This window comes from Triturus cristatus, chromosome 4_1, assembly GCF_964204655.1.
Source record: "Triturus cristatus chromosome 4_1, aTriCri1.1, whole genome shotgun sequence".
NCBI lineage: Eukaryota > Metazoa > Chordata > Amphibia > Caudata > Salamandridae > Triturus > Triturus cristatus.
The window spans coordinates 678,468,584-678,494,616 of NC_140585.1; the positions used below are offsets into that span (position 1 = coordinate 678,468,584).

General features: G+C 46.5%; 1 protein-coding gene and 1 pseudogene across 3 annotated transcripts in view; one reads left to right on the plus strand and one right to left on the minus strand.

Annotated features, from left to right (window-relative positions):
• The window catches only part of ASZ1 (ankyrin repeat, SAM and basic leucine zipper domain containing 1), a 1,654,265-nt gene that overhangs the window by 1,087,742 nt on the left and 540,490 nt on the right, over positions 1-26,033 (plus strand). The window lies entirely within an intron of this gene.
• On the minus strand, positions 21,706-22,777 carry LOC146855381 (KH domain-containing, RNA-binding, signal transduction-associated protein 1 pseudogene; annotated as a pseudogene).

Below are 26,033 nucleotides of genomic sequence, written 5' to 3' on the forward strand. Positions count from 1 at the left end.
CCCATTGTAATGTGCCAGACGTAATGATTCTCCAATTGCTCTGGATTAGTTTGGCGACTTTGTTTGAGATAGCATTGTATGTGGTCACACAAGTCAGAGGGGGTGTGGATTCTATTTGTTCTCTGCTTTCCAGTAGGCTTTCCCGGTTCTGATTTCTAGCTCTTTTTTTAGGCTTTCTTGATAATATGGTTAGGGTATCCTCTATTCTTCAACTTTGAGGAGAGGGAATCTGCTTGTGATTTGAAAACTGTTATTTCGCTGCAGTTGCGTGTCAATCTAAGATATTGGCCGTAAGGCAAATTTTCCCGCAGTGGTCTAGGGTGAAAACTTTCAAAGCGTAATAGGGAATTTTTCGCCGTTGGTTTCAAATGAGTTTTGGTACTAAGACCCCCATTGAGTGCCTCTATGTCTAGATCCAAGAAAGTGATGCTTTCTCTACTTATGGCATGTGTAAATTTTAGGTTGGGGTCCAAGGTGTTAATCCATTTCAAGAAATCATGTAGTTTATGTTCAGTGTTGGACCAGATTAGGAGGACATTATCTATGTATCTCTTATAGAATGTTATATCATTAATAGAAGGTGACTGGGGATTAAGAATATGTTTTGCTTCCAAATTTGACACAGAGTCCGGCCACACTCGGCGCGAACGTGCTGCTCATTGAAGTACCTTATTGTTGAAGAAACGGGGTGCCTTCATTTTCAAAACAGTTATCTTTTAGTGCTAATTCAGCACATTCTAGGACAAAAGATTTTGGGGTCTTATAGTGCCATTCTGTGACATACAACTCCAGTGGAAATATTAACCTTTGAACAAGCTATCTATAATGGGATTGAAAATACCACTGAAAATAACAATTTCAAAAATACAAGTGCAAAACAGCTTGCCGCTATAAAAGAACTAAAGAATAATGAGGCCATAATCATTAAACCAGCAGATAAGGGAGGGGACATAGTTTTACAAAACAAAAATGCCTACCACACTGAATGCCTGCGCCTCCTGGATGATACAAAAAATTACCGCAAATTGGAACATGATCCAAGCTTCGCCCTCAAGACCAAAATACACATACTGGTAAATGAGGCAGAATCTAATGGAGACATCAGCAAACAAGAAGCATCCTTCCTGACATCAGGGGGCACCAAGATACCATACTTCTACACAATCCCAAAGATTCATAAATACAAAATTCCCCCACCTGGGAGACCAATAGTTCTGGAATCGGCTCACTCCTTCAACCACTGTCCCGCTTTTGTGATTTTTCTGCAACCTCTAGTCCAGGCAACACCTGCTTACTTGAAAGACACAAAAGACCTGCTAAACCACATAAATAACCTTCAATTCGATCCCACAACATCTATCTTAGTAAGCATGGATATAGAAAGCTTATACACTAGCCTACCTCAAGACGACACCTTGGAGGTACTACGCTCCTCACTGGACAACACAGAATGGCACTACAAGACCCCAAAATCTTTTGTCCTAGAATGTGCTGAATTAGCACTAAAAGATAACTTTTTTGAATATGAAGGCACACTGTTTCTTCAACAATACGGTAGTTCAATGGGCAGCACGTTTGCGCCGCTTTGAAAGTTTTCACCCTAGACCACTGCGGGAAAATTTGCCTTGCGGCCAATATCTTAGATTGAGACGCAACTGCAGCAAAATAACAGTTTTCAAATCACAAGCAGATTCCCTCTCCTCAAAGTTGAAGAATAGAGGATACCCTAACCATATTATCAAGAAAGCCCAAAAAAGAGCTAGAAATCAGAACCGGGAAAGCCTACTGTAAAGCAGAGAACAAATAGAATCCACACCCCCTCTGACTTGTGTGACCACATACAATGCTATCTCAAACAAAGTCGCCAAACTAATCCAGAGTAATTGGAGAATCATTACGTCTGGCACATTACAATGGGAAAAACCACTGTTCTCCTACAAAAGGTCACAAAATCTACGAGACAGTTTGGTTTCTATACGCCCCAAAAAACAGATCCCAACAAGCAACACTGCGCTGAATGCCTGGGGTCTACCAAACGTCACAGGTCATTACCCATGTGGTAATTGTAGTGTCTGCCACCTAACAAAAACAACCAAAGTCCTACATCTGGAACAAGGAAAAATATGGCACATCAGAAGACATACTAATTGCAACTCGGAAAACGTGGTCTATCTAATCACATGCCCTTGTCAACTTAGATATGTAGGCATGACAAGTCGCAAAATAAAGACCAGAATATGTGATCACCGCAGCAATATCCGCTGCAAACGCAACAGTACAAAACTGACAGATCACTTCTTAACTGAGGGACATACTACCAATGATATGACCTGGGTTGTCATAGTAGAGACATTTTTAGCATATAATTCCACTGCACATAGCACTGTACACTTCACCCAAAAAACCCAGCTCCGCTGTAGTTCAGGCGTAGAAGCACAGCTGGATTACACTTGGTAATCCAGCTGGATCCCGATGATGAAGCATGCCACCTACTAGGTAGGTGGGTGAGGGGTTTCTTAAAACAAAAAACAGTTGTTTTCGCTCCTCCTGCGTAGGTACAGGTCACGAACCACGACCTTTACACCTACCAAGGACTTGTCCAACATGTAATAAAAGCTACAATATTGTGAACTACTTTCGTTAAAGAAGTAGGATCAGAAGTAATTTCTTCCAAGAACTGATGACATACTTGCAGCTGTCAGGAAGGTATCTCTGCTTAGTAACATGGAGGTATTAATAATGCATCTTGTGGTTTGGAGGCAGTATGGTCAGGTGGTAAGGAAAAGAAATGGCCCCAAGTTAACATATAAGTATTGCCACTGACAAAAGAAGTGAAGAAAAGGCATTACTGTTGATGGCCATGATAACCCAGGATTGCCATGGTTACTTCAACATTACAGTAGAACAGAGAACTGTATTTCCGATGGATACGTCTAACCACAGACTCCTCACCTTTTGAAATCCCTGGATCTGTAACTTTCCCAGCATTTGCTCACACACGCCGACAGCTGCTATTTTTGAGACCTTACTTCATGTTACCGAAGTGTTGACAGAGACCATGATGGCGACCTAATCCAAGTCGTTCTTGACTTATCCAGTAAGTTGTTAAAGGCTAGCTTTCATTGGCCTACCCCTGAGGCCCCCACTTTTTTGATCCAGCACCTGACTCCTGAGAGCCTGGTGGTTCAGGCTTCCATCAACAAGGTTAACCTCTAAGCGTTCCCTACTACTACTCTACCAGGTGGGGAATTGAAGCACATAATGCATTTGGGAAGAGAGTCTTTTCCTCTCCCAGTGTGGCTTTGAGGTCTCTGAATGCTGTCTGTCTGATGGAGTGCTATATGCTGCCCTCTTTGATGAGCGCAATGAGATCGTGCCTGCTTTCCTGAAAAATTCCTACATACTTTGCTTAAACAATCCAAGACAGACCGGACGTAGATAAGTATGTGCTGAAAGCCACCCTAGATACTACAGACCTTGAGAACCAGTGTGGTTATTAGGTATCATGCCTTGATACGTACCACATGTTTTCGTGAAGTGCAAGTGCCCCTTATGGACAGGCCATTTGATGGCGCCACGGTTTTTGAAGATAAAGCTGATTCTGTGCTGGAGTACTTCAAAGACCGCCAGGCTACAGCCCCATCATTAGGTCCTACTATTCCACCAGCAATACTGAAAATTCAGAAGATATTCTCGATGTCTCATCACTACCCTTCGCACCCTCTGCAACATACCCCTACAGCTTTTGTGTAGTTTCAGAGGACACGTCACCACCAAGGACGGCAGTCCTCCTAGTTGCCTGTCACAACTGCATTCAAGCTGCTTTGATTCCACTACCCATAATAGTGCACAGCTGCTAGGGGGCAGATTTTTTTTACATGCCAGACTGACATAGTTACCCAATGGGTGCTGCTGGTTGTTCAATTACACTTTCCTTTTTCCCATCTTCTGCTCCTCTACTTCCATCTGTTTTTGTTCAGCTGTCGACAGACCGTGCCTCCATCCTTGCCCAGGAATTTCCATCACTCCTGATCAAAGAGGCCAGAGACCGAGTTCCTGAGTTGGACTTGCGAAGGAAAAGTTTAAGATAAACACTATTGATCAAAGGGGGCCAAAGAGAGGGTTCCTGAGATTGATATGGGAAGGTGATGTTACTCCCAAAACATTTTAGTCCCCAAAAAGGAAAGAGGACTGAGGCCATTATTAGGCATTTGGTTTCTGAACACCACCTCTCTGAAGAACAAGTACAAGTTGCTGACCTTAGCCCACGTTCTCACTGCCCCAGATCTGGAAAGGGGCATCCTGGCCATGATGACTTTCAAGGCCCTTTCACCCAGGTAGCGAGTCTGAGACATTCAGGGTGTGATCCTGATGTTTTGGGCTTGCTCCTTGTGCAGATGGTTCAGAGGCTACTTGGCCTAATATATCCCGCTAGTATCCTGTGCCTGGTGGCACATGTGAGTTCCTCAGAAGAAGCTTCTGCAATGGGCCCAGCACTGGGATTGCCTCCCTGATAACATCTGTATTAAGGAAGGCAACCATGGAACCTTCAGTGGTGTCTGACAGAGGTCAACTTGATCTGCTGAAGGTTATTCTCCCTATCCCACTCAGACCTCACAGTAGCGATCGGTGGATTGTATGTTAATTGGGACGGTGACCTGGGGAGAGGGAAGTCAGTCGCCTTCAGACCTCAAAGGAGCAGAAGAACCAAATTAATCTTTTGGAGATCCATCCCAAAGGCCTTTCTTCCTCCTTCAAGAGGAAATCTGTGATGGACAGTACAGCCACCAGGTGGTACTGCAACAAGCAGGGTGGTGTGGGGTTGTGGGCTCTTTTCCTGGAGGAGCTGAGACTCTTGTGGTGGCTGGACCTTCCAATTATCTCTCTGAAGGCCAACCACCTAGCTGCCTGTCTCAATGTCTGCACGCAAGATCAGCAGATACAGTGTGGTGGATCACGAATGGCACCTGCACCCGGGGTGGTCCAAGGCAACTTTACCCTATGGGCCATGCCTTGGATAGATCTCTTTGCTTTTACAGGTAGTGTTGTGCTTACTGGAATTTCCACCTTGAGTCTCCCTGAGAGACGTGTTCCACCTGCAGTGGGACTCTGGTCTCCTGTGTGCCGTCACACCTCTGCTAATTTCTCCCCGATGTCTGAAGTGGTCAGGGAGGGTGAATCCCTAGTCATCCTGATAGACCCCGATTGGGGCAACAGGGTGCAGTATTTAGACCTCCTGAGCCTCAGCATTAGACCTCTTCTACGTCTACTGCCTGGGGGGGGGTCCCAGCAATAAGGCAGGGTTGTGCCCCTGAATGTCCTGAACCTCGATAGAGACTGAGCAGAAGCAGTTGAGCAGTTTTGAAATGCCTGCAGAAATAGTGGATGCTATTCTAGGGGCTAAATCCCCTTCTTCCAACTCCATTTATTGTGGTCATTAGGTGCAGTTCGTGACTTGATGTGGAGACATTCAGGTTTATCCACTTAAGGCCAAGTTGTCAGATGTTCTGATGTGTTTTGTCACTAATCTGTCAAGGCTTTGCTGTGAGCACCATTAAAGGTTATTTGTCAGTCTATTTGCCTGATCAACCTCCATTATTTATGTCCATTAGTTGTGATGCGTTTCTTAAAAGGGCTAACTTGCATGTTGCACCATGTGCCTTTTGTTTAGCTCCATTGGGATCGTAACTTGATCTTAAATTTCTTGATGTGCACCTCCTTTGCGGCTACTCGCAGTTGTTCATTGAGATTGCTGAGTGGTGTTACCCTTCACGTGGGACAGTCCATCACTCTCCCCACTTTTTCTTCAATACATCCCTCTAAAGAGGAGAGGCTTCATCAGTTGGACCTGAAAAGAGGCCTTAGTTTTTACATTGAGTGCACAAAAGATCACTGTTTAGCTTGACTTTTTACTCGTTTTGCTGGTGCTAAAAAAGGAAGGGGCATCCAAAAGCAGTCCATATCCAGATGGATCGTGTGCATAAAAGCATGCTGTGTCCTGGCCAGGAAAGAGCCTCCTGAGAGTCTTCAGGCACATTCTTCCAGAACCGATGCAGCTACCAAGGCAGTTGGGAGGGGTGTCCTGTTGTTGGACATCTGCTAGGAGAACAGATGAGAACCTGTCCATACTTTCACTAGGCATTACTGCATCAATTCTCAGTTTGCAGATAGGGCCATTTTAGCTGCTTAGTTCTAGAGGACTTCCAAACCGTCTGCTTTTAGGAGGTACTGCTTTGTTAATCTATTCCTAAGGTGCCAAATCTGCAGTTTGAAGTATCCATCAGAAGAACAAGTCACCTTCAGCAATGAACTTTCTGGTGGTTACTCTGTCAATTCTTCATCACCATCCTTCCTCCTCATTCTGCGGAGTAGTGTTTTAGTGATTTAAAAAGGTCCCAAGTTAGGTATTGCATGCACTCTGTCAGGTTTTCAGTCTGTTATGAGTGATCTGCATCTGAGGGTCAAAACAAATTATATACTGCTCCATGCCGCTGCTTCCAGAGGCAGTAAAGTGGCACTACTTGATGATGCACAGGAACAATTACTGGAAAAATTCTGATAGTCTGGTGCCTAGGATGAATTTAAAAGATCTTCACTGAAGGAAAGGGACTTGTTCATCAGTAGACCAAAATCACTGACAATCAGCTCACCTCCTCACTCAGCAACTCCACCCCAATCATCGTGGAAAGCAACAACCCAAACACCACAGCCCGAACCCTGTACAGATGGTTCACCAACAGCGCCAACACCATAGCCCCCCCTCAAGAAAAACACCACCACCCATGGCAAGAAAGCCAGATGGTTTTCCAGCGAACTTTGAGAGTCCAGACACACTTGCCACCGCCTCGAAAAAGCCTGGAGGAACACCAGATCCACAGAAGCCCACAACAACTTCAGAGCCGCCACCAACGCCCACCACCAACTCATCAGAAAAACGAGGAAAAAAGCGATTGAAGACAGATCTCCACACACGCACACAACAGCAAAGAACTCTTCAACATCATCAAGGAGTTCGCCCAACCCACCAGTGAGTCTATGGACATCTCTCACTCACAAGACCTCTGCGACAAACTCAGCAACTTTTTCCAGCACAAAATCAAGAGCATCTACGACAACTTCGACGAAGACAACCAACACACTGAACCCTCACCAACCATCCTCGACACCCTGAAGCCAGCGATTGACAACTGAACTGCCCTCACCACCAAAGACACACTGAAGACAATGAAGTCAATCCACTCCGGGGCCCCCACGGACCCCTGCCCCCACCACATCTTCAACAGAGACGCCGACACCATTTCACCCATGCTCGGCCACACCACCAACTGCTCCCTGGTGACTGCCTCATTCCCCGATGACTGGAAACATGCCGAGGTCAACCCCCACCTGAAGAAACTCTCGGCGGACCCCACTGACCTAAATAACTACAGACCCATCTCCCTGCTCCCCTTCCCAGCGAAAGTCATTGTGAAAGCCATCAACAGCCTACTCACCACATTCATCAAAGAGCACAACATCCTGGACTCCTCCCAATCTGGCTTTAGAAACAACCACAGTACAGAAACTGCCCTCCTCGCCGCAACCGAGGACATCCGCACCCTACTGGACAAAGGAGAAACAGTAGCCCTCATCCTCCTTGACCTCTCAGCGGCGTTCGACACAGTCTTTCACCGCACCCTAATACGCAGACTCCACAGCGCAGGGATCCAGGACAATGCCCTCGACTGGATCCGCTCCTTCCTCTCCAGCAGAACGCAGCGGGTCAGACTCCCCCCTTTCATCTTGGACCCTACACCAAACACCTGCGGAGCCCCCCAGGGTTCCTCCCTCAGCGTTACGCTCTTCAACGTCTACATGGCTCCGCTTGCCCCCATCGTCAGAACCTACGGATTCAACATCGTGTCATACACAGACGATACCCAACTCATCCTCTCCCTAGCCAAACAACCCAACACCGCCAGACACAACTTTCGAGAAGGCTTGGAAGCCGTCGCCAAATGGATGAAAAAAAGCTGCCTACAACTAAACACCAACAAAATAGAAGTGCTCATCATGGGCCCAAACCCCGACGCCTGGAATGACACCTGGTGGCCCCCGCCCTCGGATGCCCACCCACCCCCACGGACCACGCACGCAACCTGGGAATCATCCTGGACTCCGATCTCAAAATGGACCGCCAGATCAACTCCGTCTCGTCCTCCTGTTTCCACACCCTCTGCCTCCTAAGTAAGACCTTTAAATGGATCTCCCTCGAACACAGAAAGACTATCACTCACGCCCTGGTCACCAGCAGACTAGACTACGGCAACGCACTCTACACTGGAATAAACAAAAACCTTCAGAACGCCGCCGCAAGACTGGTCCTCAACCTGCCAAGACACTGCCACATCTCCCAACACCTGCACACAATCCACTGGCACCCCATCGTGGCTAGGGTCACCTTCAAGATGCTCACCCAAGCACACAAGGCCCTCCACAACACCGGACCAGCAAACCTGAGCAGCCGACTCAAATTCCACGCACCCCAAAGGACCCTACGATCAGCCCAGCTCTTCTACGCCGTGGTCCCCTGCACCAGAAAGACCAGATCGGGAGGCCGCACCTTCTCCTTCCTCACGGCCAGAGCCTGGAACGCCCTTCCGCTCTACCTCAGACAGACAACATCGCTCCCCATCTTCGCAAGAAACCTCAAAACCTGGCTCTTGATGGACTGGAACCTGCACCTTCCAACGCCCAGCGCCTTGAGACCCTTACGGGTGAGTAGTCGCGCTTAACAAACGCTTGATTGATTGATTGATGAATGTTTGTCAAAACATGATAAAGGTGGGTCCATCTTTGCACAGAATTATGCTTAATAGAAGATAGTTACCTCTCAATCTGTGATGTTTATGTTCAGAAATTTCATTTATTTGATAAAGCAAATTTATTTGAGTTTACATATCTGACGAAACATGGCAGAACATAGCATAAAAAGGGAGTGAAGGAACCAAAAGAAAAGCAGATACATACATCTAGAGCACTACATTTAGACCAATTAACCGGTATCACGACCCCCATTTGGGCAAAGTCTCAGGTACAGTCTTCAAGGGACAAGTATTTTATAGCATTCCCACCATCTTTCTCAGATCTTACAGTGCTTGTTGAGACATCCCCTTGCTGTGTATACAGATTTGTCTAGTTTTGCACGCCAGTCCATTGCCTTTCTCCAGTCAGCTTGCAAAGGGGCATGAGCCACATTCAGATGTGCACAATCTCTCTTTTAGCAACTGTGGCCTCCACCAAGGTGTGCTCCCCTCTGGGTTCTCCCTCTTCCTATCGGATCACTGGCAGAGGAACTCAGGGGGAGCAATCAGCTGGGCATTCAAGGATTCAATAAAGTGCCAAGAAGATCCCTTTCGGGTATCGGGCAGTATCTAGGCACTCCCGACCATAGGCATGAACCCACAGTCCTCACTGGCACATCTGGGGCAAGTCACAGTGATGAGCATTCACATTTTTTCAAGCTGTTGAGGAGTAAGATAGGCTAGGTGGAGGTAAATTAATGTGATGAGGTGTAGGCGAGGCAAAATTACCATCTTGGTATTGCCCCAGTCACTCGTCCAAAGGGGACACCCAGTCCTCCCACCGTTCTCTCAAAGGTCGTGAGTTGGGTCTGAGTGTTGGCGACTAGTGACTTCTACATCACTGAAATTTCACCCTTCCTCAGCGGACACATACTGATATTGGGTTGCAGGGGGTTGTATTCGGGAAGATCGATTGCAGTGCTGTGTTGCAATTTGCTAGGGCATAGCGCAGCTGTATGTATTTGTAAAATGTTATCTTATGCAGGGAGAATTCGGCTTGGAGCTCCGCAGAGCATGTGGGAGCCGCGCCAGACGTTGCCCAGTCTCGAAATGCCAATGGTGTCAGAGCGCTCAAATCCTTCCATGCGGGCCACTTGTAGAAGCCATGTGCTGTGCCAAAGAGTGGGGGCGGGGTCTCTTGCGTAGGTCTCCGGTCCCAGTTGGTTCACCAGAGTCTTCTCAGAACAGGTACATGTGTCAAGTCAGGCAGCAAGACTAGAATGGAGTCACCATAAATAGGGCTGTCAAGTTGGTGTCAGCAAATAAGGGATACCGCAAGTCAGACGGCAGGCTCTGCCTGCCCTCTGAAGAGCCAGTCGTTGAGCACCTGGATCTGTGAAGCCCAGTGTATCATTTCCGGTAGACCATTTCCATGCCTCCTTCATATGTAGACTGAATGCATTTTTTTAACAGTGATTTTGAAAGGTTTGTTCCTCCATAAGAAAGTGCCAATATGAACAGTGAGCTACTTGAACCATGTCTGTGGGATGGATTGGGGCAAGTTTTTCTAGACATTTAAAAGTCAAGGCATGATCATCATTTTAAAGAGAGCCGCTCGCCCCAGGAGTGTTGAGTGGTAGATCGGTCCATCTAGCCATGTCCTGGCGGGTTTGGAACTCTAAAGGGCGGAGATTGAGGCTCCATGTCCTGCCTGGCTACAGGGCAATGTGGACACCCAGGTATTGAAAACAAAAACATGGGACTGTGAGCTGGGGCTGCCAGTTGATTATTGAGGTGTCTCCATTGAGGAGGACCAGGCACAAATGGATCCAGTTAACCCAGAGACTGGATGTCCCGCCACAAAGATGCAGGATTTGGAGAAGACAGCTGCCCATAAATAGGAGGACGTTGCACGATAGTAGCAAGGTCCAGATCCGCGGGGGGATGGATTGGCCCTTCATCACCACCTCCCTGTATAGGTTTAGTAGGTGGTGGTTTACTCTATCGTCTCCTGTCTGTAGTCGACAGTTTCACGAGTGGAAGGTCTGTCAAAAGAAGCTGCATGACTTTGTGTGGGTCCTGATGCTGCCTAGCATATAAAGTGGAGTAGTAGGCAGCAAACACTATCATGGCCTCCAAAGTAGTCGTGAGCGGGGCACTGTCAGGGTTCTGGATCTTCCGGTTTAACCGGTAGCTCGTATCAAGGGGAGCCAGCCAGTGGAGCAGCTACCTGGTCTATGCGCCCCATTCATGGACCCGTCATTGCGCACCAACACTGCTTGGCCTCCTCAAGGCACCCCTGCTGTAACGAGGTCTGGACCCCCACCAATTAACATCTTGTGTGCTTGCTACCCATCCAGGAGTGTTTGCATTTCTAATGTAGCTAGACTAATTCCAGATCTGCTGTCCTTTGAGAGCGTATTTTCCCTTGACCTGTGAGGAACACTCTCCCATGATTGCTTTCCCTGGCGCCCACTTTGTTCCGGGCGAGCCCGCCGAGTGCTGCTATGGTTCAAAGTATGTAACCCATTCTTGTTTTAAGTGCTGGGTGCACTGGGGGTCTCAAAAGTTCCACGAGTTTAGCTGCCACATGGGTCTGAAGCTTTTCTGTGGAGTCCAAAGTTCTACACAATGGGAGCGTGATCAGAAATTCGTCTCTGGAGGATGGCCGTCCCTGTAGTATGTAATAGATCAATGTCAGGCATGAACAGTATAGTCTATTCTGGCAAGGCTTCTGTGCGCCACAGACACGTGAGTGTAGGCGGCCTCACGAGAATGCCAAGCTCACTAAAAATTGCAGAGCCCGAGGGCGGTTCTTCATTGTGTCAAGAGTGAGGGCCTACGCAGTGCAACAGCACACAAACCGACAGAGTTGAGTCTGGGATCAGCTATGGAGTTGAACTCGCTTCCGATTATAGTGCGTCCTGGTGTGAGGCCGATGACCACCGAGTTGAGGTCAGTATGTTGGGTTCCACTAGCTGTGAGGGGGATATATACACAAAGAAAATTCTATTGAGCCCCATCTAAAAGTCCCTTCGCTAGGGTATTCCACCCCACACTGCCGGTGTGGGAGTGGCTGAGGATCACGGTACCTCTGGATCCCCTGGTGTGGCTGGAGTGGAAGACTGTCCTTTTGCTGAAGCGGGCCAGGACAGGACAGGGCAGGGCAGAATGTTCTCAATAGGTGTGTTTCCTGGAGAAACAGGACCATGGGGGAGTGCATTACATTTATTAAGTTAGATATTCCCATGATGTATGCAGCCATTCTCTTTTTCTCATAAGAATCTCATCACTATTTCCTCCTCTGGTAGGTTTTTTCATTCTTACTTACTTTTAATTATGCCTGGGTTGTTTAAATTCAACTGCTTGCCATATGTTTCAGAATCAACCCCAATACTGCTTATAAAACTTGGTTGCTGTTCAGCGTGCGACAAAATGTAACACACAGCCCGGCATGTTTAGGGATAGTGGTTTTCCTGCACTGCTTCCTTTACAGTGTAGGTTGACCTGCAGTAGGAATGAGAAAGGGCAGGTCTGCTAGTTTGAACACGACTATGTGCCTGCCTCTGACATCGCTAGGGACTAGGGATTAGGGTGTTTTTATGGTATGGGTCTCTGTGAATAAACCCATTTGTCAATTTATAAATTATTCTGCGGTGGCCAACATATGCCTTCGCTTAACCTGCAAGAAGTGTGGTTGTTTCCTCCTGAGCACATCCGCTTCTTGCCACCTCTCTGGAGTGTGAGGAGTGGAAACGGATGTGACATAGCCCATCATAGATTCTAGCATGTAAAAAGACAGAATAGGCAGAGGATGCAGCCTTACGGCTAGAGCGGTCGACCTCGAAGCTGGGGAACCAGGTTCGAGTCTCGGCAACAACGCTCAACATCCTATGATTCTGGGCAAATCACTTAATCTGCCTGTGCTTTCAAAAATGTGCCATCTCTAACGAAACTGGTGCTCATGTAAAGCGCTCTGATACCCAATGTCTGGGGTCTAGTTCGCGCTATATAAAACTCTAAAAAAACAAAAAACAAAAAAAAAAAGAAAATTACAAAAAAACATTTTTTTGAAGGAACATGGTGCAGCAACAAGTAATTTTTTCAGTTTATAACAGCAGGCCTTATTTACTTTTTGGCGGTACTGGAATATTGTTAACAGTCCTAGAGCACACGCAAAATAATTAGTTTAAATGTGTTCATTTTTAGATTTGACATGTAATGGTTCTTGCACCGCTCATTGTTAACGTATTGTATTTGATGCATTAGCGCTCTAAGGCAGTGGTTCCCAAACCTTTTTGAACCACAGCCCACTTTTTAGAATGACAAACGTTCGTGACCCACCTACCTTTAACCCCTTGTGTGCTTATGACGAGTCCAGCTTGTCATGAGGCACAGTGGAGCTGTGCTCATGATGAGCTGGGCTCGTCATAAAGGTCGCGCTCCGCCCACGCGCAATTGATTCCCCGCCTGTGCGGGAGAATCAATTAGTGGGCGGAGTCGTGACGAGCTCAACTCGTCATGAGCACAGCTCCACTGTGCCTCATGACGAGCTGGGCTCGTCACAAGCACAGCGCCGCCGCCCCCTCTCCCCCGCGGCGAAGGATGAATGGAATGGATTTTTTTTTCAATGTAACTAAAACATCGTGTGGTAGTTTGTTGTCCTTTACAGACAGCACATATTCCATTGAAATGACCACCGCTTTTGAACAAACATACAGCATTACTGATAACAGTATATAACATACAGTACTCAAATGATGTGTGGTAATGGGTTTTCTGTGAATATTTATCATTTGTCCATCACCAATTAAAGTGGCCATATTTATTTTGAGGCAATTAAAATCTGCTTCCAGCACACTTCAGAATTACAAAAAAATCTACTTCATTTTTGCATTCCTAATCAATCAGGGAAATTCTAAACGCACTACTCACCCGTGAGAGTCTCCAGGCTTTGGGGTGGGGGAGGGGGGTGGGGGGGATGGGGGGGGGGGGGTTTCAGCAGTTCCGTTCAGTCAAAGAGCCAGGTCTTGAGGGCCTTTCTGAAGGTGTTCAGCGAGGGGTCGCATCTGATGTCGATTGGGAGCTCGTTCCTGGTCTTGTCCATGATGTAGGAGAAGGTTCTTTCCCCCTGTCCTGGTTCTGCAAATGCAAGGGATTTCGGCGAGGGCAAGGTCGGTGGATCGGAGGTTTATTTTGGGTACGTGGAAGGCAATTTTCTTGGTGAGGTATTAGGGTCCGGTGTTATGGAGACATTTGTACGCGTAGGTGAGTATCTTGAAAGTAACTTTCTTCTCGATGGGGAGCCAGTGGATGTTCCGTAGGTGTTGGCTGATGTGCTTGTGCCGAGGGATGCCGAGTACGAGTCTGGCTACGGTGTTCTGTATTGTCTGGAGCTTGCGGAGTAGAGACTTGTTGATGCCGGCATAGAGGACGTTTCTGTAGCCCAATCTGCTGGTTATTAGTGCGTGTGTGACTGTCTTCCTTGACTCAGGAGTGGGGGGGCATCCATTTGAAGGTCTTACGGAGAATGCGTAGGGTGGTGAAGCAGCTGGAGGCGACGGCGTTGAACTGTCGGGTCTTGGAAAGGGAGGAGTCAAGTATGATGCCGAGGTTTCTGGCTTGGTTCGTGGGGGTTGGAGGGCTGCCGAGGTAGAGGTTCTTGATTTTCATATGGAAGTAAATTCCGAGCATGTCGCCCATGTCCTAGGAGGGGGGATGTCCGTGATTTCGCTGGGGGCTTGGTGAATTCCTGAATGGCACTGAAGAGTTCCTTGGAATTGCTGGAGTTGGGGAGGATTTTGTTGTGGATGCAGGTTCTTTTGGTGATTTTGATGCGTTGATGGTATTCCGTCATTGCATTCTTGTAGGTGCCGTGGTTTTCAGGCATCTTGCAGTTTCTCCAGTTCTTCTTGAGGCGTCTGCAGGTGCGTCTGGTTTCCTGGAGTTTGGCGGTGAACCAGGTGGCTTTCCTAGGGCGTTGTCTGTCATTGCGTAGCGGGGCGAGCTTGTCTGCGCACTTGGAGATACAGGTGTGAAGTTCCCTGGATGCGAGGTTGGCATCGGTAGCGACGGTGGGGGTGTCACTCTTGAGGGTGGAGTTATGCTGCTCCTCGGTGACTCTGCTCCAATTCCTTCGCAGAGGGTGTGGAGATGGTTTTGGCGCCTTGGGTTTGTCGACGAAGTTTGCGCAGTGGTGGTCAGTCCATGGGGGTTCTGTGTTGTGGCTGAAGGGGGTGATGTTTCCTCCTGCGAAGATGCATGGGTGTGATGACGAGTTGTTTCAGTCCGAGGTTGTCCAAGAGGGTGGTGGAGTTGGGGTCGCTGGGGTTGTTGAGGTGGAAGTTTAGGTCTCCGATGAGTATGTAGTCCAGGGAGGCGATGGCGTGGGGCGCTATGAGGTCAGTGATGGTGTCGGCGAAAAGGGGTCAGGGGGTCTGTAGGCGAGGGTGCCACTTAGCGTGAGTTGGGGCTGGTCTGGACCTGGAAATGAAGATGTGCGGCAGCGGGGAAGGCGTCGCTCGATGTGGAGAGGCGGAGGGAGTTTTTGGGTGTGATGGTGAGTCCTCCGCCAGGGTGGTTGGGGCGGTCCTTCCTCTGGATCTTGTATCTGTCTGGAATGGCGATGTCGGGGGGAGGAGGCGTTGGTCCATGATTCTCTAAAGAAGGTGACATCTGGTGAGAGGGTGTTTAGGAGGTTCCAAAGCTCTATGGTATGTGTGTGTGTGTGTGTGTGTGCGTGCAGGGAGCGTACGTAGAGGCGGATGCACTTCAGGGCGTTGGTGGCGGGTGCGGTGGTGAAGGTCTGGCTGCAGTGGCGGCAGGAGAACTGGTCGTGGGTTGTGTTCGGTGTGGAACGCTGGCAGAGGTTGTTCCCTCCAGGTTGAGTGCGTGGAGGGCCGCTGAGTCCTAGCGGTGGATGGTCGGAGGTCCAGGGTTCCTGGCGCTGGCCGCAGTCTGGTCGCAGACAGGCGCAGACAGGCTTGCCTTCATGCCAGCGGCACGCGTCCGCTGCACGACCGCTCAGCGGCTGCCATTGGGTAGGGGGAGGGACGTGAAGCTGGGAGGCGGGAACCAGTGTCGGCAGGGGGGAAGGGCCGCAGGGGCAGCAGCGGCGGGACACTCAGGAAAACTCCGGAAACGGCACAAACACTGGGCACAGAAGTTAAAATCCTAAACCATGCGAGGAGTACACTCGCACTAAAAAAGAGGCAAAAAACGTGCAGGACACAGCGAGTGGTACTGACCAGGCTGGAACAAACTAGCAGGCAAGAAACGGGCACAGCAAGGAGCGGAGTGCAGCGGCCTCGAACACAAGGCAGGTGGAGGCGAAATGGAGTCAGCGGCGAGGCAAACACAGCAGAGCTGCTGGGGAGAGTGCAGATCTCAGACCAGAGGTCAGAGGTCTTGTTCCTAACTGCTGAATGCCTGAATTTCTTATACAGGTATTTACATTTTGTTGTGCTGCTGCAAAAAAGACCTCCTTAAGATTGTCACATAATCCACTTTCAAAACTCCTCTGACTTATCAACCCCATGTTAAAAGAATAAGCAACGACTTGTTAGAGGACATAGCCTGACAGTTGACCTCTGTCCTTAAAATACGGCAAATGTGACAAGATAAACACATAATTTAAAGGCTTTTTCATTTATTTCTGAGACTTTCCAGACCCACAGTTTGAGAAACACTGCTCTAAGATGCATTGGTGCGGCCCTTGGCTTGTTTGGTTCCAAAACCTTAAACCATTGACTTCAGATAATGCCACACTCTTTTTGCATCAGCCCACATGAGTGTTCTAGTCTCTCCTCCTTTCTGTGGGCTGTGTGAGTGTATCCTTCTGCCTCCTTAGGAATATATCCGAGACGAATTCACATCTGAAAAGTACACTTTATCTTCCTCATTTAATTCCTAATATCTGCTGTCCTTTTTATTGTTTTAGTTGTTTTGCAGGGCAGCAGGCATCTTACATCTGTAACCGCTGGAGTGTGAGCATCAAATCGTCTGGCATGACTTGAGTTTTTTATTGTGGCTCTTTATGGTAGTTGCATCGTATTAAGATAACAGCTCCACTGAACTACATCCCGAGGAGCACAGAATTCTATGGGAGTTAACACTGGAAGAGTCATTTTTGGGACCACACTTATTTTTTCTCTGTACAAAACATTCCAGGAAGAAGCAAAAGTGGATGAACTTGTATTTATTTCTGGGGGGGGGCATTTTGTGTAGATTTGTTAAACCGTTCCAAAGTTATTAGCTAAACACAAATAAATGCCTTTTCATTTGAGAGTGTGACCTAATCATAAGGGCACAGGCGGTATCGATATCTGTGTATTATATATTCATTCAGGCCCAGTAGCCAGATGCCACTGCATGCGGCCAAAGCTCTTGTGCACCATACATAGGTTTGGGTATGGTGAAATATAAGCATATCAGAGTTTTTGAAAGGTAAGTTATGAAAAACTCAGTTGTGCTGCAACATAAATATGAGTTTAGTGCACTCTCCACATCCATCTTCCATGTGCTGCATAATTTGTATATTTTCGCAAAAACGAGCTTAGATATATTAAAGGTTATTAAAATCACTGCATAAGGATGACAGTGCGTTGCCATGAATAAAAATCTTCAGGTATACACAAATTAAGTCCTCTTTTAGCTGTTCATTTCTGGAATCTGGCATCAAAAGATTGTGAATTTAGTTCAAATAGTGTAAAACATTGAGCTAAAATGTTGAAAAGTGGGGGGCGTGGCCTGACTGCAAATATGGTGGCCTCATTCTAAGGGAGCTCCCAGCGGTCACCCACTAATGTTACTCCATCCTGTTTCACACTGCACTTGAACCTGCTTTTTGGACCCATCCAGATCTGGAGGAGTCCTGCGGGACCTGGGGAGTTCATTGTCCAGCGGCTATCTCCCGGGGCACACCGACATTGGCGGGGGCCTGTTGCAGACCAGAAGATGACGTACTTGTGCAGCCTGTGGGAGACGGTGGCTCTGGCAGTATGTAGCGGCTCAAGGGTTTAGTCGTGTCCCGTGGCCGCAAACTGGTGTGCTTGCTGGTAGCTCCCGGACCATCACCATGGGCTATGGGGGGCTGTTTGTGGTCCGGCGAATCACCGGGTATCGTGAGCCGACGTGGCGGGAGGCCCAGATCAGGACCTGCCGGCCAGTGCTGAGAGCGGCGCTGTCAGGTTCAGGTGCTGCCGGCCTCGATATAGTGGCAGGCGGGGACTGCATCATCTCCAGGTGGCTGCCTGGCCTCCCCCTGAGACGATGCAGAATTTAGCCATGCGGGCCGCCTGGGCCTCCTGGAGTGTTTGGGGGCTGCCAGAGGCACCACACGGCCCATAACATCATGGCGCCTGGTATCAAATGCACAGGAGCCCCCTCCAGCAAAGAGAGCGCTGTTGCATGGGGCAGCAATGATTCACCTCTCTTTGAACGTGAGTGGTTAGCTCTTTTTGCCTATAAGTCACCAGCACAGGTTCTTGATGCCCTGTTCTTCCTTACACATGTACCATTTACTTAAGCAGATGGTTGCTCTTTGCTGCATGGTGTCTGTCCCCTTCCAAGTGCCTCAACGAGGCCTTAATTTCGATCTCACTCTCCTTGTGGAGTCTCAGTTCGAATCTTTGCTTTCCTATTCTTTAATTATTCTTGCTACAAGAGCAACCCTTAAACCCATGGGAACCTGGGTATAATACACTTTATATTCAACTGTGGTTCTCATTGGTATCATTTAGAAAAAAAAGTTTTTATTTGGGAGGCTAAATAACCTCATGGAGTGAATGCCTTAGTATCAATAAATTGAGACGGACCACCACAGTCCTAGTAAATGGAGATCAATGTATCTCTTCAGTTATTATATCCGTACAAACAAACAAAAAGACAAACAACCCAATAGTGCAATTTGCCCCCAATTTGACACCCTTCACAAAAACAATACACACCATTGAAAGGCTGATGTGTTTGTAACAAACAGCCACTTATGCTTCTCAAGACAGTCACAATAACGTGTGATGATTGTTTGTTACCCATCTGTGTCGATGATGTTTCGACCCTTAATAAGGGTACAAGGGTCTAACCAGGACAAATAGGACCTTCTCTTCGGCTGACAGTCTAAGGAAGTTGCACTTTCCTTCATCCTCCTTTCTTTCTCAAGGATAATTTGACCCTGCAAGTGAAGCCAGCCCTCTTTCTTGCTTAAGGTCGAGTCGTAATTCCACCCTTCTCAAATAATCTCTTTGCCATCTTTCATTCCAACTCCTCGCCCCTCTCAGGGGAGAGGCTCCAGCGGAGAGCTCTTAGCGTCTCCATGCATGGAACTGTGAATAGATTACAATATTTTTGTAGTTTGATGGCCCATCTTTACGGAAAGGAATAAAGAAGGAAACCATTTCTAACTGGATGTCTGTACATCGAACACTGCTATGAACTATTCTGTAAAACTGCTAGTTTTCGGCGCTCATTCTGAAAGTGAAGGCTGCCACCTTATTGCTTGGTGTACCAGTGCACACACCGTGTGAAGCACTTCATGGGCCTCATTGCATTTCTTTGTCTGGCATTGTGACATGGATGAGAAAGAAGAGTGTGCAATTCCAGTTTATTAGAGCTGTGTGATTTGCTGATATTGTTGTTCATTTTCCTTTTGAATTGCCACGGGAGTGATGGATAAAAAAGAATCTCTGGGAGTAATTACAGCCATAAGATGTTACTTACCCTCGGTATTCTTTCCTGTTGGATATGACCTCTGCATTTGCGCTGTTAGTCTGTGTGGCAGTTTGGAGTGAAAACTGGCAGCATTGTTGTCACTAACTCCAGTGACACTAAATATAATGCTCCCAATATTACTTGGTCTTCCCAGCTACGCAGCTAAACGCATGCAGCGCCTCCTTGCACTGGAGACGTTTAGCAGCTTTCTTACCCATCAGAAAGAAAATTAACAAAGGGAGGTCATTTGTTCTCTTGTGATTAAAGCAACTAATAATGAGCTTAGCTTTTAGAGCACGCCATAAAACATAATAATATTTTACTGAATCAATATTATTAAGCATGCGATTTTTAATGTCACCCTACAACCCATCGTTCTGTTATTAACAGACAAAAGAGCAGACTTAAAATGCTGTTTTTCGACAATGCATTTGAATCGCAACATAGTTATTTCATGATTCAATATCGCAGTCTTATCTATTTTACTATTAATAGCTGCTTTCAATAATTTTTCAACAATAAAAAAGTACAGCAAATGCGCACCAGCCCAGAGATGTCCATACTTTGAAGCAGGGTAGCAACCATCTCAAAATTATGTTATGAGATGCAAATCTATTTAAGTGTTTATACGACACCTAGTAAAATCCCTCTCCAAGGGTGTGTCCTTTATTTTAAATCCCCAAAACATTCTTTAGTTTAGTAAACGAATTAATAGAACCAACACTGAAAATATATGTTGACAAGAACTATGATGGTGTGTGATACATAACTCGATTCAGCAATTCAGTCAGTCAGTCAATGAAACCTTATTCGGATCAATAATAATCCATAAAAGCACAGTAAGTAAAAGTAAACATTACAAAATACACAATGTGATGCTGTTTACAAAGTAAAAACAACAAACCATACAAATTTTAAGACATTGTTAATCGAGCACGAACCACAGTTTTTAAGAAAGAGCTCACACGAAAGACAAGTTCATGGTCGTCCAGGGTCAAAATCATCGAAAATGCAAGTTCCAGGCTAATTGGTTTTAATTTTTTAAAATACGGAGTTAAAAACCATTTAATATACTTGATATAAAATTTACAGAAAAATAAAAAGTGTAAAATTGTTAGCTCACTTCGACAGTCATAAGGGCATGGCTCAACACATTGATCATTATAATTCCATAGCGGAAAACTAAGAGCATATTTAATGGTACCTGCCCTAAGACGGAATATAAGGCCTCGCTCCCAGTGACTCATTGGGAAAGTTAAATAGCTGGGTGTAGGGTAAGTTAAAAGATTGCGAGCTAGATATCTAGAGACGCTAGGTTTCATAGACACTCTCGCTGCCCTTTCGGCACTGAACAACATATATAGTGCTTTTTTAAGTTCACATTTAGATGGAAGCGTAGTGGTGGTGGGTTTTAAGAAAGCATTTTGGAAATTCACGCTGTGAAGTGCACTCAGCACCCCTGAGAGCCAGGGAATGGCCATGCCCTTATCACAACGTAAACAATCCTCAATAATGTCCCTGGTCAATTTGGCGGCAGGATTTTTTCAAATCGCCAGCCAAAAAAGAGCAGGGCGAGCACGAATAAAATCCCCTATAAAATGCAACCCCAGTTCCTTATGGCATATATCAGCAATTCTCCCTTCTGAATTTCTGCGTTTCTTCTAATGGCACAGTTAACATTTTTATTAATCCGAATAGATGCACACACAGATTTGAAATTAATTGTGCAACAGGAAATTTCAGTTGGTACCTTTTATTTCAAATTTGTGTTCTCTTTTTCACGAAGGTGTGTTTCCTGCAAGCAGACATTGTCAGGTGTTTGTTAGTGCTAGCTTCCTTTGTACCGAACTAAGTAAAGCTTTGATATTCTTTTCTGCAAATGCAAATTGATTTCCTAGTTATCAAATTATTAAATTATCTTGCATCACTCAAAGTAGATGAAGTTGAGATTTGTTTTGGAGAGGTATCACGCGGCAGGTTTCGGGGGCTTGTAAGCCAACAGTGGTACCCAACTCCTCTTCATAGAGTATGTCCACTAGGCACCTGATCCAATGACATTCCACTTCCTGACTGGAGACCACCCTCAAATGACAAGCAGGGATATTGTGATATTAACACAACGTGAGGGGTAAAAATAGAGAATTTTCTACTGGCTTTTCTCCATTACCTAATGACTTGTTATAGACATTCCCGGTCTGCGAAATTCATAATAAATCTAGTTCTCTGCTGTATCTCCTTGACCCTGGCTGTAGTAGCCTTCGTACCACTCGTAACTCTGCTCAGCATAGGTATCCTCATAGCCATAATCGTTGTAGGGTTCTGCGGCTGGAGGTGGTGGGAGCGGTATCCTCTGGATTCCTGGTGGTCTGGAAGGGGTTGAAGGCATGCCTCTTGCAGAAGGTGAAGGAGGGACACCCAGACCCGCACTACCGCCTCTTGGGAGTGTACCTCCTCTACCTGGTGGCGCCCCGCGGGCCCCATAGCTCCACACGGTGGTGGCACACCACGGCCCCTCGCAACGGGAGCAGGAGGTGGGGGAGGGAGGGCTCCTCTTCCACGGGTAGGTAGACCACCACGCGAAGCCTCTGGTGGGGCTCCATTGAGGTAAGACCGCTCCAAAAACTGGTCCTGTCCGATGTCATCCATCATATCATGGGAGCTCCGTGACAACCCTCTCCACTGGACCATCCCGTCCGGCACTAGGAACTTCGTAACCTCTTCCATCGCGTGCGACATGCGCGTGTACACCTCACGGGGGTCCGAAGACCTCGATGAACACGTGCAGATCCATGTTCAGATGGGCATATTTTGGATCGCCGCCTTTTCGCAAATCCTCCTCCTTTCCTTTGTCCCTCATGGAACCTTTCCCCAGCACAGAAATGTTGGCTCCCGTCTCTTCTTGTAGTCTCTTAATAGTATTGCCTGTGGCCCCAGGATTTTCCCAACAAAATTAAGCTTTGGGTACTGTTTAACTGGAATAAGAATGCGCTCCGTCAGCTTCATATTCTTGTGCGAAAACAAGTCAAGGTATGTGTCTGCCTCATCGTCGTCCTTTTTATCTCCCTTCTGGACCTTTTCAATTTCCGCGCTCAGCAGTTTTAAAGCGTGTGTGAAGCTCGGATCCAGACTGTCCTTTTCGGCCAGCAGCTGAGGCAGGTACTTGCTTTCGGGCTCTTGGGTTGGGGTGGCAGAAGGCGGCTCAGACCGACCTCCTTGGAAGCCTTTGAAACCACCGCGGCGAGAACCTCGACCGAGCATGCTCCTTGGGGCCTGCATAGTTGCAGCGTGTGAGAAGAAAAGGACGACAAACGGGCCAGCAGGGATTGCGCAGTCACCAAAGGCGAACTGTTGGTGGTAGACCGAGGGAAAAAAAACAAGCATTGGCATAGCCAATAGGTCTCGCCTTTGGGGCCTTATAAGTGTTTAGCCAGAGCTATTGACTTTGCTAATGTCTTTAAGCTGTGCTGTAGAGAAGTGTGGCTGCTGTGCAGCTGGCTGAAAAGTTTTAATAAAAAAGTGTCATAAGCATTTTTGTTCCCTTATATATGACCAAGAAGGCATTATGCACAACTGAAAGACCATATTAAAAATAGTATTTACAATAAAAAATGTCCTCCGTTTTCTTTTGTTCTTGCAATGCTGACAACTTGTTTCTGCCTATTCCAATGGTTGTTTGTTAAAGCTTTTTTTTGAGGGGGCATAAACAATCGGAGGGTGAAGGTTGGGAACTTGTACCTGTATTATAACACTAGCAGCGGCCAGACGCTAGGGGAGAATCAACAGATGCCAGATTCCGAGAGCAGGATGAGGTGGTGCTGAGGGATGCTGAGGTGGTAGTGGTGGTGGTGGTGACTGGTGCGGAGACGACGCTGAGGTGATGCTGAATGATACTCAGATCTTGCTGAGTGATGATGTGGTGGTGGGGTACTAGTGCAAAGGCGATGCTGAGTGATACTGATGTGGTGCTGTGGTGGTGCTGAGTGATGCTGTGGTGGTGCTGAGTGAAGCTGCCTATGCACTAATGGTTCTGGCGAATGGAACGTGCATCATCACCAAACCGGCTGGATCTCCTAGTCAATGTTTCATCGGAGAGTGAGTGATTTATTGTTGCAGACTGAAGGCAAATAAAAACATCAAGGAAAGACAATGAGTTCTTGCATCCTGTCCATTTCTACTACGAAATGTTTCTCTCATTGACCCCTTCATTTGCTGCACTGGTGTGAATGTCCTGGATATCTCTTTGTCAGGATCTGTAACTGAATTTATTAGACAAGGAGTTTACAGAGATTTTAAACTGTGGTGGGCACTGATTAGTGATATGAATACATCAAGCTTGGCAGACCTCGCTGTTAGGATTGCAGGCACTGAGCAAGCATTCAGCAGGCAAGATTAAACAGTCATTGAAGTTGCAAAAAAAATGTGAAATCCAACCTGCTGTCTGAAATAGATACATTTTGCTTTATGGGGGGAAAAAATGCTGACTTATCCATCTGGCGCCTAATGCGACAAGGCCAAGCGCGGGATGCTCGCCGTGGAATACGAGCTCCTGAAGCGCTTTAAAGCTTTGAATTCTGATCCCGCCTCACAACGCCTAGTTTAAACTTCCTAGTGCTTTTCTGCAGGTGATGCAAAGGAATGCGATGATCAGAGGATATAACATTTTCATAATTCGAGCTGACTATGGTACACACATACTACAATTCCACATGCCTAGCCTAAAACTGCAAACATATCCATCTTGCATACACAGGTGCACGTATAGCCAAAACACACACACTGCCCAAAACATGAGCACACATGTGCGTGTTACCCAGCACACAATCGTCATTCAGATCAGGACTTTCTCAAAGCCCTTGACACCCGCCATGCTAATGCGGAACACTAAAACTGCGAGAACCCTATCTTTATCGACGCGGACTCGGCACAGAACCATTGGGTTTCTGATTTTCAATGGTAACTAGACAAGAAGGTTACCGGGGGACTCGTCTTACTATCTTGCGTTTTTTCCCTACAAAGACTTCGTTTCCCGCTTCCTCTCCACCTCACTGGTTCCTCCATTTGATCCCTTTCTGCCTTTTATCTTGAATCAGCGATTTCCAAGGATACACCTTTTGTCCACGACGGTCAGACTGGCATGTTTTCCTGTTCCCCTCCCTTGAACAGTGGCGGCTGGTGACATTTGAAAGTGGTGCGGCGTAAACAAATTGTCATACTTCACTGCGGCGAGCGAGCCTAGCGTGCGACCCTGAACCACCTACTGGGTGGGGGGCTCTATTGATAGCATTAATAAGGAACCCTCAGGTAGGCATGTGTTGTTTTGTGTATCTTTGCATATGTATACTATAAATGGAACATTTTTATTTAAAACTTTTGAACCAACTGGGTCAGCAAAACAGCTTCCTCCCAAACGTGACACATTTTTCTTGATCTTATTTTTACCCATGTTATGTTGGTTTATTTCACCTTTCCCGAAAGCTGTCCTAAGTCATCTCTTAATAAAGCTCTTCTTCAAGATTCCCATTACATCATGACCCTCTAAAAAGAACCTATAGTTTAACCATACCGATATACTTATTCTGCTTCCAGATTTTGTCAGATATGTACTAATGTTTTCATGTTTGGTTTGCTATTGTGCTCTGAATTGGATTTCATCATCATGACAGCCCCAGAATAAGAAAGTCAGCTTCTAATTGCTTAAGAATTACATGTATCATTTATTCTGTATTTGCTGGGGTCGAATTTTTTAAGCGCTATATGTGGTACAGGGATCACCCCTACGGACGCTATTAAAACAGTTATTACGACGGCATTGTCCACGTTCCCAGATACTGGTTTCCAGACTCATCCTGTTGCTTTTCAGGCAGACAAGTAATTGTCTAACTATTCTTTCGTGCTCTCCTTCATACCAGCTTCTGTACCAAGGAGTATTTTAATGGCGTTCAAATAGTTGTACAAACATCTAATTTTATGTGTAGTGTAGCCGAGACGTTCTTTCTAAACGGTGTTCTGCTGTTCTTTTCAAAAGTTCATTTCAAACTAATTACGGCTTTGTTGTGAAGTCAGTTGATTCAGGAAAACAAAGTATTTATTTTTTTACTCTTTCGTTACAAATCTTAAAAGTTGTAGCTACAGAACTCCAAACATAGGTTACATTTAAAAATATTTTTCCTTTTTAATTTTCCGTTCGGCTTTAAAAGCAATGCGTAAATTGTTTAAAAAAAAATATCTCAGCTGATTGGCAGTCAAAAAGCAGATTGGCAAATAAATCGTGTTCCACGTTTTAATACAAAAACTATAACGGAGGGAAATATTGGTAATAAAATTGGGACGCTGCCCCTCCAACCCATCCCCACCAATTGAATTCGTAACTAAGTAACTGCATTATTGGTGGGGTAGGTTGAAACGCTATAACTGATCTTGTAGGTTTGGCATTTATTCGCCACCATCTTGTGTGCCCTTGTGCCTGCATGCTATCGGAAGGTGGATCCTTCACGCCCCCTTTTGTACTTTAGTTGTATTCTTTTATTCCCTTTACTGATCTGG